The sequence below is a fragment of the Sciurus carolinensis genome, chromosome 19 (genome assembly GCF_902686445.1).
Source record: "Sciurus carolinensis chromosome 19, mSciCar1.2, whole genome shotgun sequence".
NCBI lineage: Eukaryota > Metazoa > Chordata > Mammalia > Rodentia > Sciuridae > Sciurus > Sciurus carolinensis.
The window spans coordinates 11617645-11634195 of record NC_062231.1 but is presented as its reverse complement, the minus strand read 5'-3'; the positions used below and the strand labels follow the sequence as shown (position 1 = coordinate 11634195).

General features: G+C 51.8%; 1 long non-coding RNA gene across 1 annotated transcript; it reads right to left on the bottom strand.

Annotated features, from left to right (window-relative positions):
* Window positions 1-10213: 10213 nt before the first annotated feature.
* Window positions 10214-15241, bottom strand: LOC124971093 (uncharacterized). The gene is made up of 3 exons (XR_007106281.1): window positions 15141-15241; window positions 11283-11394; window positions 10214-11143 (listed from the first exon to the last, which is right to left on the bottom strand). It is a non-coding gene; the product is annotated as an uncharacterized LOC124971093 (long non-coding RNA).
* Between the last annotated feature and the right edge of the window lie 1310 nt (window positions 15242-16551).

The following is a 16551-nucleotide window of genomic DNA, read 5'->3' as shown; positions in this document are numbered from 1 at the left end:
CACTGGCTGGCGGGGTGTGGTGCATAGAGATGCTGCCACCCTCAGGTGCTCCAGGGGTTAGCTCCCTCACCATCTGCCACCAAAGGCCACACCCCTCTGGGTGAGTCCACGCCAGGTGACCTAGTGAGGCAGGGCTTGGAGACCTGCTCTGGGTTTCCGCTGGATGTGGGTCTCTGCTGTCCTCACCCCGGCCCCTGCTGGGTTGGCTGCAGCTTCTCCCTTTGCCCTATTCTGCTCCATCACCCTCTCTTCACAGGTGTCCTTATTCCCTAATAAACACTCACGACCCGACTTTGTCACAGCGTCTGTTCTGGAAAAACCAGCCTGCAACAGCCAGGATGTGGAGACGGAGCAACGCAACCCTCGATTGTGATCACTGACGTGACCCAGAGGACGCCACTTCACGTGACCCAGGAAAGCTATTTGACAGCAACTACTCAAGCTAACCGAGCACAGACCCAGGGACTTGCACGTCCTCTGCTGGGGAGATGCCCAGCGTGGCCATTGCTTCCGTCCTCAGAAGTCTTGCTCAGCAAAGCTCCGTCAGCAGAGTGGGCAGATACCTGGAGTAAGTTCACACCACGCAACACGGCGCGGCAGACGAGGAGGAAAAACGTGCTGTTAAACACAACAACACGGGTCAGTCGTAGGCGTTTTGCTGAACAGAAGCAGCCAGGTACCGGAGACGACAGCGCGGGGTCCCCTTCTTGTGGCCTTCAAGCCCCGACATGCTAATTGAGGATGACGGAGGTCAGAACAGTGGAGAAGTTGAGGCTGGAGGGAGCCTGCTAGGGATCTGGAGTGTCCAGTCCCTGGAGGGACTGGTGGTGGTGGTGTGCACGTGTACACATGCACAGATTGATCAGGGTCGACAGTGAAGATCGGGGCACCTCACTGTATGTGACCCTTTGACAAAAATATAGGTCGAAAAATTGGAAGCCCCAAGCTTTCGTCATGCTCGCCTTCCTTAGCGCTGCCCGGTCCAGACCCCGTGCTTCCCGCCCGGATGCACGTAACCCAGCGCACTCCACACACCCCTCCACGCGTAGGGCACGACCACACAAGCACTCGGATGCACTCACGTGCACACACACCCACACGCGCTCCAGCGCGCTCACACGTCTGGCTTGGATCAGGAACATCCCCGGAGGCCATGTGTTGAGAGCCGAGGTTCCCAGTCTCTGGTCCTTCGGGGAGGCGGTGCGGCCTGGAGGAGGTGGCCCCGTGGGAGGAGGTCGGTCACGGGGGCGTGGCCTTGAGGGACGCTGGAACCCTGGTTCCCCGCCCCCCCTGCTTCCCTCCCCTGCCACACATGCAGCCATGTGGCTTGACAGCACAGGCTCCCGGCGATGGCCAGGTGACCGCGTACAGAAACCTTTGCAACCGCGAGCCAAAGTGAGCATTTCCTCCTTCCAAGCTGTTTATGCCAGGTGTTTTTTTTTTTGTTTGTTTGTTTGTTTTTATTATTGTAAACAAATGGGATACCTGTTGTTTGTCTGTCTGTACGTGGCGTAAAGGCATACCATTTGTGTAATCATAAATTTACATAGGGTAATGTTGTTTGATTCATTCTGCCATTTTTTCCCTTCCCCCCACCCCTCCAACCCCTCCCCTCCCTCTATACAGTCCTTCCTTCCTCCATTCCTGCCCCCCTCCCTAAACCCAACTCCAACCCCAACAGTAACCCCTCCCACCCCCCATTATGTGTCATCATCCACTTATTAGCGATATCATTCTTCCTTTGGTTTTTTGACATTGGTTTATCTCACTTAGCATGATATTCTCCAGTTTCATCCATTTGCCTGCAAATGCCATAATTTTATCATTCTTTATGGCTGAGTAATATTCCATTGTATATATATGCCACATTTTCTTTATCCATTCATCAGTTGAAGGACATCTAGGTTGGTTCCACAATCTGGCTATTGTGAACTGAGCAGCTATGAACATTGATGTGGCTGTATGTCTGTAATATGCTGATTTTAAGTCCTTTGGGTATAGGCCAAGGAGTGAGATAGCTGGGTCAAATGGTGGTTCCATTCCAAGTTTTCTGAGGAGTCTCCATACTGCTTTCCAGAGTGGCTGCACTAATTTGCAGCCCCACCAGCAATGTATGAGTGTACCTTTCTCCCCACATCCTCGCCAACACCTGTAGTTGCTTGTATTCTTGATAATCGCCATTCTAATTGGGGTGAGATGGAATCTTAGGGTGGTTTTGATTTGCATTTCTCTTATTACTAGAGATGTTGAACATTTTTCCATATGTTTGTTGATTGCTTGTAGATCTTCTTCTGTGGAGTGTCTATTCATTTCCTTAACCCATTTGTCGATTGGATTATTTGCATTCTTGGTGTAGAGTTTTTTGAGTTCTTTATAGATTCTGGAGATTAGTGCTCTATCTGAAGTATGATTGGCAAAGATTTTCTCCCACTCTGTAGGCTCTTTCTTCGCATTGCTGATAGTTTCCTTTGCTGAGAGAAAACTTTTTAGTTTGAATCTATCCCAGTTATTAATTATTGCTTTTATTTCTTGTGCTATGGGAGTCCTGTTGAGGAAGTCTGGTCCTAAGCCGACATGTTGAAGCTCTGGACCTACTTTTTCTTCTATAAGATGCAAGATCTCTGGTCTGATTCCGAGGTCCTTAATCCATTTTGAGTTTAGTTTCGTGCAGGGTGAGAGATATGGGTTTAGTTTCATTCTGTTGCATATGGATTTCCAATTCTCCCGGCACCATTTGTTGAAGAGGCTATCTTTTCTCCATTGCATATTTTTGGCCCCTTTGTCTAGTATGAGAAAATTGTATTTATTTGGGTTTGTGTCCGTGTCCTCTATTCTGTACCATTGATCCACCTTTCTATTTTGGTACCAATACCATGCCGTTTTTGTTACTGTTGCTTTGTAGTAGAGTTGAAGATCTGGTATTGTGATACCCCCTGCTTCACTCTTTCTGCCAAGGATTGCTTTAGCTATTCTGGGTTTTTTATTCTTCCAGATGAATTTCATAATTTCTTGCTCTATTTCTGTAAGGTACATCATTGGGATTTTAATCGGAATTGCATTGAATCTGTATAGCACTTTTGGTAGTATGGCCATTTTGACAATATTAATTCTTCCTATCCAAGAACATGGGAGATCTTTCCATCTTCTAAGATTTTCTTTAATTTCTTTCTTTAGTGTTCTGTAGTTCTCATTGTAGAAGTCTTTCACCTCTTTTGTGAGATTGATTCCCAAATATTTTATTTTTTTCGAAGCTATTGTGAATGGGGTAGTTTTCCTAATTTCTCTTTCTGAAGATTCATCGCTTGTGTATAAAAATGCCTTAGATTTATGTGCATTGATCTTATATCCCGCTACTTTACTGAATTCACTTATGAGATCTAAAAGTTTTCTGGTGGAATTTTCTGGTTCCTCTAAGTATACAATCATATCATTAGCAAATAGGGATAGTTTGAATTCTTCTTTTCCTATTCGTATCCCTTTAATTTCTTTGGCCTGTCTAATTGCTCTGACTAGAGTTTCAAGGACGATATTGAATAGAAGTGGTGAAAGAGGGCATCCCTGCCTTGTTCCAGTTTTTAGGGGGAATGCTTTCAGTTTTTCACCATTTAGAATGATATTAGCCATGGGCTTAGCGTAGATGGCCTTTACAATGTTAAGGAATGTTCCCACTATCCCTATTTTTTCTAGTGTTTTGAGCATGAAGGGTTGCTGTATTTTATCAAATGCTTTTTCTGCATCTATCGAAATAATCATGTGATTCTTGACTTTAAGTCTATTGATATGGTGAATGACATTTATTGATTTCCTGATGTTGAACCAACCTTGCATCCCTGGGATGAAACCCACTCGATCATGGTGCACTATCTTTTTAATATGTTTTTGTATGCAATTTCCTAAAATTTTGTTTAGAATTTTTGCGTCGATGTTCATTAAGGATATTGGTCTGAAGTTTTCTTTCCTCGATGTGTTTCTGTCTGGTTTAGGAATCAGGGTAATATTGGCTTCATAGAATGAGTTTGGGAGGGTTCCCTCCTCTTCTATTTTCTGGAATACTTTGAGAAGTATTGGAATGAGCTCTTCTTTAAAGGTTTTGTAGAACTCGGCTGAGAACCCATTGGTCCTGGTAGGCTTTTGATGACTTCTTCTATTTCATTACTTGAAATTGGTCTATTTAAATTGTGTATATCCTCCTCGTTCACTTTAGGCAATTCATATGTCTCTAGAAACCTGTTGATGTCTTCGAAATTCTCTATTTTGTTAGAGTATAGATTTTCAAAATAGCTTCTAATTATGTTTTGTATTTCAGTCGTGTCTGTTGTGGTATTTCCTTGTTCATTCCGAATTTTAGTGATTTGGGTTTTCTCTCATCTTCTCTTTGTTAGTGTGGCTAAAGGTTTATCAATTTTGTTTATTTTTTCAAAGAACCAGCTATTTATTTTGTCAATTTTTTGTATTGTTTCTTTTGTTTCAATTTCATTGATTTCAGCTCCGAGTTTAACTATTTCCTGTCTTCTACTACTTTTGGTGTTGGTCTGTTCTTCTTTTTCTAGGGCTTTGAGCTGTAGTATTAGGTCATTTATTTTTATTTTAGGTCATTTATTACTTCTTTTATTAAATGCGCTCCATGAAATAAATCTTCCTCTAAGTACTGCTTTCATAGTGTCCCAGAGATTTTGATATGATATTTCTTTTTTCTTATTTACCTCTAAGAATTTTTTAATTTCCTTCCTAATATCTTCTGTTATCCATTCATCATATAGTAGCATATTGTTTAATCTCCAGGTGTTGGAGTAGTTTCTGTTTTTTACTCTTTCATTAATTTGTAACTTCAATCCATTATGATCTGATAGAGTACAAGGTAGTATCTCTATCTTCTTGTATTTGCTGACATTAGCTTTGTGGCATAATATATGGTCTATTTTAGAGAAGGATCCATGTGCTGCTGAGAAGGAAGTGCATTCGCTCCTGGTTGGATGGTATATTCTATAAATGTCTGTTATGCCAGGTGTTTTTGTCAGTGGTGGAAATCTGACTAGCACAGGGACCAAACAGACCTCAGCAGACACACACACGTGTATACACACACACGTGTACACACACACACACACGTGTACACACACACAGCGTACACACGTGTGCGCACACACACACACAGCAGCTCCAAAGCACTGCTGCGTGTGGGCCTCAGGCAGAGCTGCTGATCCCACCATTTTGACCTTGTGCTGTGGTGTTGGGACTTTAAGGTTCGGGTGACCCCGTGTCCCTGCATCCCAGACGTGATCACACACTACACTTAGCACCGGGCTGGCATGCAAGGACGGGTCACTGCAGCTGGGCTCTGCGGAGGGAGGACCCTCCTAGGAACACGGAGCCCAGGGTGGCTGGCAGGAAGCTGGCACACACACCAGTCTCACTGGATCGTGCGTGGGCCTGGGGGAGGCTCGGGCCAGACCGCTGTAAACACCTGCATCGTGCACTTGGGTTTGCAGAGTCCTCTCAGTCCTGCGGTGGCATTTATGCCTCTGCAGCCTGGGAGGGATGGTCACGCCCGCTCCTAGAAGCCAAGGCTCCCAGCGTTGGGGAGGAAGAGGGGCGATGAAGGATTGTCCATCGGCTCTTGGCCTTTGGTTTTGAAAAGCAAGGGGAATTCTGATCTCTAGCAAAGGATTGGAGGATTTGCAGCTCAGGGAAGCCAGGAATCACCCAGTTGAAAGGCCAGCTGGGTGTGAAGTCTGAGGCACAGAGATGGCACCCGGGAGACGTAGGTCACACAGCGACTTAGCAGGACCAGAATCTGCTGCAGGGTAAGGTCTGAACGCTGCACCTCAGACAGCATGGCCGCAGGTGGGGAGGGAGGAGGAGTGGACGCTGAGCTGCCTCCTCCCCGGTCCTTCAGAGACCGACCTTCCTGTGGGCGCAGCCCCGGGGGCAGTCGCCATTAGGACAGAGATCCAGACCTGGCGCCCCTTTCTTGTGGGAGGACTTTCAAAATACAGACAAGAACCATGCTGGGGACGTCCCCCACCACGCTCAGAAGAGCACGTGGACCGTGGTAGTGTCGTCCCTGGAGCACAAGCAGACACTCAGCAGAGTCCAGCGCTCGAGACCAGGGGCAAGAGATGGGGCAGCCCCGGATCCCTCAGCTGGCCTTGCAGACAAACCTCCGTCGACATGGCTGAGACTGTATCCTGGACACCACGTGGAGGCTGGCTAGCCTGTGGTCAGGGCTGCCCTCAGAGGAAATGAACTTGGCAGTGGATGAGAGAGGTCCTGGCAGAACCCAGACTGGGTGTCACCCCTACGTGTTGAAGTGGGTGGCTTCTGTGACGATTGGTGGAGGCTCTGAGCGGGGAGGATCTGTGACCTGGTCGCTGAGCCCGTTGTTCCCCGACCAGTGGAAAATTGTGCAACACACACAGGCCCCGTGCCCGGTCTCTCCTGCACGCAGCCCCACGGGGCCTCCCGCAGCCTTGCTTCATCCAGTCTCACCCTGAACCCCACGTCCCGTGAGCCCCTCTTTGCAAATGCCTCTGGGCTCGCTGTGTCCGGGGCAGCGGCTGCAGCCCCTGAGGCTCCCCGACTGTACTCCTGGTGGCTGGGGAGGCACCGTGGCGGATGTGCACCTTTATGCCTGTCCTGCCTCGGAGCGTGCATCCTGTCTAGCCTGGTAGCCTGGGTGGCTGCCCTCACCCCCGTCCTGTGTAATGACAGCACAGCTTCCCCGCAGGACTAGAGCCAGGGAGGCCCAGAGGCTGGAACCACGGTCCCTAACACGCCCAGAGGGCCTGAGGACAATGCCTTCGAAGGCTTGGTTGTGGGGACAGCGAACTAACCACTCAGCTCAGCTTCTGACCCCTGCCTGCTGGGGACAGCTGTGGAAGGCCAGAGGATGCAGCCAGCGGGGCAGGTCCTTGCTCTCCAGACCCTCTTAGTTCTTGGGGCGAGGCTGACACAAAGGAGGGGTGACTTCTTGGTTTGGGGACACTGTCAGGGCTGCACAAGGAAGAGAGGGGCCCCCTCAAGTGGAAATCAGGTCTTCACTAGTGGTGGGTACAACAGAGGGCGTGGGGCCCCGGGGTCCTCCCGGGGAGGTGGAAGGGAAGGCGGAAGAGCCCAGCAGAGGGCAGACGTGGCTGCTCCGGGCCCCAGGCCGCCACCTGTCTCGTGTCTCCTTGGCGTCTTGGTCTTTGCCCTTCCGTCTCTCGCAGTCTTCCTGGTTTTCTCTTCTCTTCTCCCTCCGTGACGCATCGTCGCCTCGCCACTCCCTCACTTCCTCTGCTGTTTCCGCTGCCCTAACCGTTGACCAGGCCAGTGTCCAGCACCTGGGCCTTTGGATTCCTGTCCTGCTGCCTTTCTGGTTATAGGCCACTTCCTCCATGGGAGCCCATGGAAGGATGCCCATGAGGGATGCAGGACCTTCCGCAGAACTCGGAGTTGAAGAGAATCTAATCTGACTTTTTAAAAGTTCAGAGACAGCCAATGTGGTGGTGCAGCCCGTAATCCCAGTGACTCAAGAGGCTGTGGGGGGACAATCCCAAGTTCAAGGGCAGCTGGGCACCTTACCGAGACCGTGTCTCAGGATGAATGATAAAAAGGACTGGCTGAGTTGTATTCGATGTATGAATTAATTATATATTGATATATTCATTACCTGTCGGGGGGCATTGAGGTTGTCTGCAGTTTAGGGCTGTTATGAATAACATGCTGTGGACATTTGTGTAACAGTCTCTGTGTGGGCCGGGCTAACCAGCCGAGGGGACACGCTGGCACAGTGACTGGAAGTGCCGGTGCTGGCGAGGGCTTCAGGAGTGGCTCGCTCCAGAGCCTCTGCGTCTGCTCTGCGTCCGCTCTGTTCCCTCTGTGCTGGGCGCAGGAGCCCGTCCTCAGCCTGGTCCACCTCCCCACTCCTCCCGGAGCTCAGCCAGCGCTCACGGAGGCAGCTCTGTGCCGAGCCCTGAGCCACGATGAGCGTGTCCGCTCTGCCCTTGCCCTGGTGGGACCTAAGTCCTTGGGGGAGATGTGGACAGATAAGCCCATGGATGACCGTGGGGCTGGAGCAGGGGAGAGCGGAGGGGCGGGACGCGGCGCCTGTCCTCTGGGGCGGGTGGTTTTGCTGTTTCTGCTTCTCTCTCTCTCTCTCTCTCTCTCTCTCTCTCTCTCTCGCTCGTCTGTCTGCTGCTGCCCAGATGTGATCTTCCCAGCGTCAGCTGTGCGCGCAGGGCTTCTTTGTTTGCTTCTGCTCACAGACTTGTTTACAAGGATGGCCAGGGAACACGTTCCTTATTCCAGCGGACACCAGAGCCCTGCAGGAGAGCTGCGTGTCCTTGAGGCCGGAACTCGGTGTTCCGCGTCGGTGTTGCTCTCCTCAAGACCTTCTCAGCCACCAGGGCCAGTGCGAGGGATTATTTATTGACCAGATGAAACGTGTCCTCTGGCTGTAAACCTGGTGCCAGAGTCCTAGGCCGTACTTCCAGGCTGAGACTGATTTGTCCCCTGAGGGAAGGGTTCTAAGGATTGTGGCCTGTCCCCACATGTCACGAGGCGAGATTCTGGATTAGCACGGGATATTGTGTCCCTAGCGGTTTTTCCTCCAGAGCCTCCGTCCAGCTTAGCATTTCCTTCACGTCTGGCACACAAGGCACTGGGCCAGGCTCCAGCGCAGGACAGTGAGCAAGACAGACCCAGATCTCTCCCCGGTGGCGCGCACAGGCTGGCGGGGGACAGATGTCCACCACATGGTCACGCGTGTCATCCCCGTGACTCGGGAGGACTGCGAGTTCGAGGCCAGCCTCAGCAGCTTAGCGGGACCCTTTCTTAAAAAAGTTGAAGGGGCTGGGGATGCGAGTCACCGGCAAAGCGCCCCAGGGTTCCGTCCCCAGAACCACCACCACCGACAAACAGGAGGTCTTAACGTGTCAGTCACAGTCCTTCAGCGTTGCCAAGTTGCTCAGGAGGACATAGAGAAGTGCCTGGGCTTTAGGTGGGGACAGCAGGTAGCCTGGTTCAGCGAAGGCTTCAGTGACATTGGGGCTCCAGAAAGTTGAAGGGTGAGCACAGCGACTTGGAGAGGGAGAGGAAGCAGCCAGGCAGCACGTGCAAAGGCCCTGAGGAAGCCTGGCAGAGCGCATGCCTGAGGAGCCCGGAGGCGGGCGTAAGAATGCAGGAGAGCCCCTCATGAGGGGCAAGGCCAGTGGAGAGCAGGGGGACTGCAGCTGGTTCTGGAGCCTGAGCAGCTGAGGAAGTGCGAGCAGGAGGCCCCTGGCTGCTCCCCTGGACCACGGCTCCAGACCCCCCACCGGCTCTTCCTCTGATCCTTCCGCTCACTCAGGCTCTTCCCAAAATACCTCCTGTCTCACCTGTTCTTGGCCTTAGAACCTGCCAATGACTTCACTGTGCACACAAGCCTAGCGCCCTTAGCAGGCACTTGAGGCCTCTGTGACTGGTCACGACTCTGAAGAATAAATAGTGACAAAGTTCCCTGGAGGTGCTTGTTGCCTTGTCTTGCGGCTAATGTCATGCCATGACCTTCTTTAGGGAAGAGGTCACGGAACAGCCTGAGCACGGACACGGTCATTGCTGTGGTGACGATGGCGGTCATCAGGTCTGTCGATCAGGTTGTGATCGCTGTGCTAAGCAGTTTACATGCTGTATTCGTCAGCTGTTGCCGGGTAACATGACTGCCTAAAGTGAATGGCTTCTTCCTTAGCTCAGGGCTCGGCAGTTGACTGCGCTCAGCCGGGTGGCTCTTCTGGAGCTGGCTGGTCTCTCCGGTGTGCCTGTGGGTCACTCTCAGCTCAAGGTTCGCACTACCCATCTCTTGCTTTCTCTCCCTCCCTGCATCTCCTCCGGGCTTCCCACCGTCAGTAACCCGGTTCCTGACCGCGCAGTGAGATACGGGTACCCGAGCTTTGCCTCTGGGTCTGTTGGAGAGGCAGCATATCTTATAATAAAAAGAAGTTGAGAAAGTTATCAAATAGCAACCCCCCAAAAACTCATAGGGCTGGCTGTACCTGGTGTTGACCAGGGTCGGGAGCAACTAGAACATTCATATAGTGTAACGTGGAACAGCCACGTTAGAAAACAGGCCATCTGTTAAAAAGTCAAGCGCATACCTATCGTATGCCCTGATCTTTCCACTTCTGAGTATTTATCCAAGAGGAGGAAAAGAGCATGTATACTGCAGACTTGTACTTTAATGTTTACACTAGCTTTATTTATGCTGGCCCCAAACTGAAAACAACTCAGCGGTCTTAGCTAGTGAATATATAGACAAATGGTGGCGTATTCCTACAGTGGAATTTTACTCGGCAGTAAAGTGAATGAACTATTAACGAGTGATTCTCAAAATCCAGACGCAGGCTGCGTGATGACCCCATGTACAACTGTGGTTCCTTAAAATAGGTAAGCTGCAGGCAAAGTCCAGCAAAGAAAGGGCGTGCTGCTGTTTGATTCCATTTTTCTAAAATGACAAATGATGCAAGCCGATGGGTAATAAAAATTTAAATCTAAATCTAAAATAAAAAGGGGGTGTCTGCAAATAGAAGTGGGGGGGAGATGGGCTGCAAAGGACACGAGGACACTTCTGAGGATGAGGGACATGCTTGTCATCCCTCCTCGGAGAACCGTAGTACACACGGCAGCCTGGGTTTGGCACACGCCTGTCATCTCCTCTACTCAGGAGGCTGAGGCAGGAGGATCACAAGTTTGCAGCCAGTCTGGGCAACTTAGCAAGACGCTGTCTGAGGAAAAAAAATCTGAGGATGTGGGGGTGTGGCTCGGTGGTGAAGCATCTTGGATTCAATCCCTAGTGTTCCCCACCCCCTAAAAATAGTAGGGGAAAATCACCAGGCCCACAAATGTAGCCAACCAAGGCTTTAGAGAAATGATAACTCCAGTGCTATTTAAAGCATTTCTGGGCATAGAGAAAGGAGGAAGGCTTCCAAATTCCTTTTATGAAACCAGCATAACTTGGGTACTGGAAACCTGGCAGAAAGCGCACATCCACGAGGACTTGCAGCTCTGTGCACACACTTGTGGAGTTATTATTAACTCTGTAAATCATCCACGCTGCGGCCGACCTAGATTCACCATTTCTTCTCTCTCCAGTTTTCAGCCATTTCCTGCGGATCTCTTTGGGTGCCTCCTGTTTGGGGAAGTTAGCAGCCGGGTTAGATGCGAAGAGGGGAGAGAAGGCAGGTTGGCTTCTGCGGGGGACGTCAGTGTCTGGGCTTCTCACAGGGGGACCCAGGGACCCAGAGCAAACCCTGATCACCTCTCTCTACCTTCAGGATATTTCCCAGGGCAGAGAGCACCAGGCAGTCCACCCTTCCAGCGATGCTGCAGCTCCACGTCACGCAGCAGAGATGTCCCAAGCTCACGGGGAATCAAAAAGTCCTGGGAAGAGAATTAGGAGCCAAAGAAGGTAATGATTTGGAGACACTAACAAAGTCCCGACAAAACTCCGCTCTCTCCAGCCCATCGATGGGAAAAAGGGCGAATTGACAAGGCAGAACCCTCAGGGAACCTGCTGCCTATCTATACACCAGCCAGGGGCGCGAGGACTCGCCAAGGCCCATGATCTGTTGCTGTAACAAAATACCTGAGGCTGGGAGCTTTACAGAGCACAGGAATTTGGCTAGCTCACAGGTTTGGAGGTCCAGGGCCTGGCGCCAGCATCTGCGTGGCTCTGCCTAGGCCTCCTGGTAGATGGCATCGTGGCGAGGGTGCAGTGCCAAGGGGAGATGGCAGGGTGAGATGGGAAGCCAGAGAAAGTATGGGCCAGGCTTGCTCCCGATAGCGGCACGCACATGCGCACCCTGACGAGTCCCCAGAGCACAGTATTGCCCACTTCCAAGGGTGGCGCCCAGTGACCTCGCCACCTTCCTCTGGACCCATGTCCTAGAGTTTCTGCCACCACGGCGTTGTCCTGGGGTACCAAGCGCCCTGCATCATGAGGGGCGCGCTCAGACCACGTCCAGACCACACTGGGAGCCTCACCTTCGTCCGCGTGAGGCTGAGCACAGGCCCCTCGGCGCCTCTGCTGGAATGGTGTGGGGGGGGACCAGCCAAAGGGCTGCGACAGCAGGTCACCCTTCCCACTCCCCTGGACCCCACGTCTGGGAAGTCTGCATGTTTACTGGTGGTGATGAGCGTCTCTCGCTCTTCCTACTGGGGTGGTGTCAAAGGTCAGTGGAAGGTGGGACCTTGGGCGTGGCCTCCCATGCTGAGGTCCCCTCATCAAAGTGCTAGGGAGCCACAGCTCACCCCACTCAGCAGTTGCCAGAGCCCTGCCTGCCTTGGGTGTTGATGGAGGCCGAATGTGGCCCCGGACTTGGGCCTTCACTTGTGAATCGTGAGCAAGTGCCGCACGTGGCCCCTGTGGGATGGGCTTAGGAAGATCCAGCAAGGCAGAAGCCTTTAGATACAGAAGTGTCCAGCAACGTCAGCAAAGCCAGAAACACTTGTCCTATCAAGAGCCAGGAAGATCTCCAATGGAATGAATAAAAGACGGTCACAGTCAGGTGACCACCCACACCTGTCATCCCAGAGCTCGGGAGGCTGAGGCAGGAGGATCGCAAGTTGGAGGCCAACCTCAGCAAAAGCAAGGTGCTAAGGAGCTCCATGAGACCCTGTCTCTAAGCGAAATACAAAATAGTGCTGCGGACGAGGCTCAGTGGTCGAGGGCCCCTGAATTCAATCTCCGGTACCAGGGGAAAAAAAAAATTGATAGTCACTAGGTGCCACAAGCATGGCAGAGATAGTCTGACAGATCTGAAAGCGGCCACCATAAAGTCTCATCAAAGAGCTGTTAGGAACACATTGAAAAAGAAAAAGCAAGAAAAGAAACCCTCAGCAAAGAAATAGAAGGTAGAAGAAGGTCCCAATAGACATTTTAGAGCTTCGAAGTTAAGTGACGTAAGCAGGCTAATAAGCTCAGCGTGATAAGGGAAGCTGGAGGAGGAGGAGGAGGAGGCGGCGGGACGGAGACGGGAGGACAGCAGGCTTCTCCTCAGAAAGAGGTGGAGTGAGGTTTTTCATGTGCTGAAAGAAGAGGACTGTCAACTCAGAGTCCTCAGCCCAGTGAAGCTGCCCTTTAGGAATGAGGAAGAAATTGGAACCTTCTCAGACGCAGACAACGAAGAGGGTATGTCACCAGCAGACCCCCCTAGGAGAAGAGCTAAAGAAAGGTTTGGGTGTTTGTTTTGTTTTAGCAGAAAAACCCACCTGGCACTACACTGTACTTTTCAGTCAGTATTTCAGAGTGTATTTCTACTTATAAAAACATTTACTGTAGGGCAGGCGCTGTTCTCTCTCTCTGTGTCTCAGCACTGGATATTAAAACGCAGAGCGCTGTAGTACTGAGTTACATTCCCAGCCCTTTTATGTTTTTTATTTTGAGTCAGGGTCTCACCAAATTGCTTAGGGCCAAACCAAACTGTTGACGCTAGCCTCAAACTTGTGAGCCTCCTGCCTGGGCCTCCTGGGCATCGTATCTCCATCGCATTATGTTCCGTGCTTGACTTAACGCCCTGCTCTGCTTGCTGTGCCTTGGGAGCAGTAGGGTCCAGACCCCCGCCGCGTGCCCTCTGTGGCCGTAGGCTGTCCTGTTTACTTAAGTGGACTCTGTGATGTTCCCGCGACATCAGGGTCCCCTAACAGGTGCATCGTGTCTGTCAGCCCGTGTCTCTGCCGTTCAGTGAAGCGTGACCGTGTGCGTGACTGCGGTAGTCCTGTCCTGGGCTCTGCGACTGCCTCCGTCTGCTGCCCGTTGCCTGTTGCCTGTTGCCTGTCCTCTCTGCCCTGTAAGCGCTCTAACTGCTCGTGGCTCGTTCCCTGGTCACGTGAGGCACCCCGAACCTCCACTCCCGAGGGGCCCGGGCCATCGGTCATGCTGGCAGAAATGGGTTGTTGAGGTTTCCACTGACTTAGGTCCCAGGACGCGTAGGATGAGGAGAACCTGAGGTCCTGACGTCCTCTGTCTTGTACTACTTGGCACAGCTGCGTCCACGTCGCGCAGCAGACTTCTGACGGCACGGTCGTCACCCCATCACCCTCATCCCAGATGAGGAGAGTCCCCGAGCTGGGGAGAGGCAGGGCCGGGATTCGTAGCTCGGTGGCTCGGCTGCGGGGTCTTGTGCTTGCCTCCGTGACCCCCCGTTCCTGCTGGACTGGAGGACCCGACGTCCACTGCCTCCCGCTCCCCTTGTCTCATGCAGCCCCCGGAAAGCCAAGGGCTGACCTCTGGCCGTTCTCCTCTGGCAGCGTCGCTCTAAGGACCTGAGCCAGTTCGTTCTGGGCCAGTTGCTTTCTGGGGAGCCGGCAGCGCAGGAGAAGCTGGAGAGGCAGCGGGCTTGGCCAGGGCTCCGCACACAGCAGCTTGTCCAAGGGCCCCTCCCAGGAGCTCGGTGTCGGGGCTCGGCTTCCCGCCTGCAGCCAGACCTGGCCTGCCTCTCGCCTGCCAGCCTGGGTGTGTCCCCGACCACCCACAGCCCTGGTCCCCAGGTGGCCTGGCTCCGTCTCTCCCACAAAACAGGCCCCTTCCAGGGGATACAGGCATCATTTCCCGGCCCAGGCTCAGTGATAAGCATCTATTTAATCATCCCTGGAGCCAGCAAGGAAGCTACTGCCATCCCTAGTTTATAGATGAGGCTCAGAGGAGGATCCTCACTCAAAGTCACACAGTCAACTAGCCAGGTCTGTTGAGCTCCAAATCCATCCTTCCATCCAGAGAGCCCCGCCTCTGTGTGTCTTTGAGAGGATTGGCATTAGGGAAACCTGAAGACAGGGCTGAGCTAGTTTGTTTTGCGTTGCTATAACAAAATGCCTGAGACTGGATACTTTATAAAGAAAAGTGCTCACAGTTCTGAAAGCTTAAAATCTAAAATCAGGCAACCCTCTCTGGCCACTGCTGAGGGTCCCATTTTCTGTACCACAACAAGATGGTGGTGGCTTCACAGCCAGTGTGCCTGTGGGAGGGAGAGCTCACATGGTGGGACCCGAAGCCAGGGAGTGGGGTGGGGCCAGGCTCACCCTTTCCCAAGGACTAACCAGGGTCCCATGAGAGCTACCTTAATCCCCTCTGAGTGCAGCCCCTCAGTGAGTGAGCCCCTCCCATTCAGTCCCACCTCTTAAACACCCACCGCGTCTGACGCCATGCTGGAGACGCTGGAGACGCTGGAGACGAAGCTTCCGACTCATGAACCCTTGGGTGACAAACCCCCTCCAGAGCAGGCAGCGGGTGAGAACTGCTCTCAGTCCATGTGGTCTGGGGAATTTTCTCAGCCTGAGTCCCTCATTTGCATGGTGCAGGGATTGGCTGAGAGATGGGCATGTGACTCAAGCCAAGCCAATCAGAGCTAATCATGGAGCTTGTTCTGAAAGGAAGGAAAAGACGTGGTCTCTCTGTCGGGACCACTAAGTGCAGTTAGGCTGTTGCCTGGTGGCATCCCGCTGCTCCATGGGGGACGCCCTGCTTGATACTGAAGTCAGACCAAGAGAGGGTAGATCCAAGCCACGGAGAGAGACTTTTCTCTGACGGGATTATTGGAGGGCCTGATCTGAGCAGGCCTCTGACAGCCTCGACTGACACACCACCCTTGGCACACAGCTCAGATTTCACACTATTTTGGGGTTAAAACCCACCTCCCTGGAACTTACACTGATCAGTCCTAGTTCTCCCATTCTGAAGAGCAGCAGGGAACTCTGAAGACAGATGGATACAGATGTGCGGTGGCGCACGTCTGTCATCCCAGCAGCTCGGGAGGCTGAGGCAGGAGGATTGGAAGTTGGTGGCCAGCCTCAGCAATTTAGCAAGGTCCTAAGCAACTCAGCAAGACCCTGTCTGAATAAAATATAAAAAGGGCTGGGAATGCGGCTCAGTGGTTAGCACCCCTGGGTTCCATCCCTGGTACCAAAAAATAAGTAAATAAATAACAATAACCCATACTGAGGTTAGAGGCGGGTCCTGAGAATTGAAAGGTCAGAAGTTCTTCGCTTCTGCTCTCTGACCGTCTAGTGTCCTGTTGCCTTTGTTGTTAACAGATTGCAAGTCCCCAGGCAGCAGGGACTTGGTTTAACTCAACACAGATTCCCCGGCACTCAGCAGTGGTTGGCACAGAGTAGGCGCCCAGTAAATGCTTGTCAAAATAAATTCGAAAATAAATCTGACTTCCCAACTAGAGTGGGATACTAGGGAATAGCTGGCCGGGTCACCCCAAATCTATCCTCGTCCCTGCCCTCACCCTCACCATTTCTTTGCATAACATGGATGGTTTTCATCCTTTAAAAAAAAATACTAACTCAATTATTCTGTGAATATTTATCAGTTAGGACCAAAGGAATGAAAATCAGCTTCCAGAGCACAAACCCCCCAGATGTTTGGGGTTAGTTTCTAACACAAGGCTCAACTATTCTACTTATTTAATGTTTTGCTTAAGAAACAAAACAAAACAAAACCAATCTGCCCTGCAATTTGGAAATGAGATCTGGTTCTCACAGTGTCCCCTGCTCCCTGCTGGGAGTGGTGTGGGCATACTTGGCAGTCACGGCAGC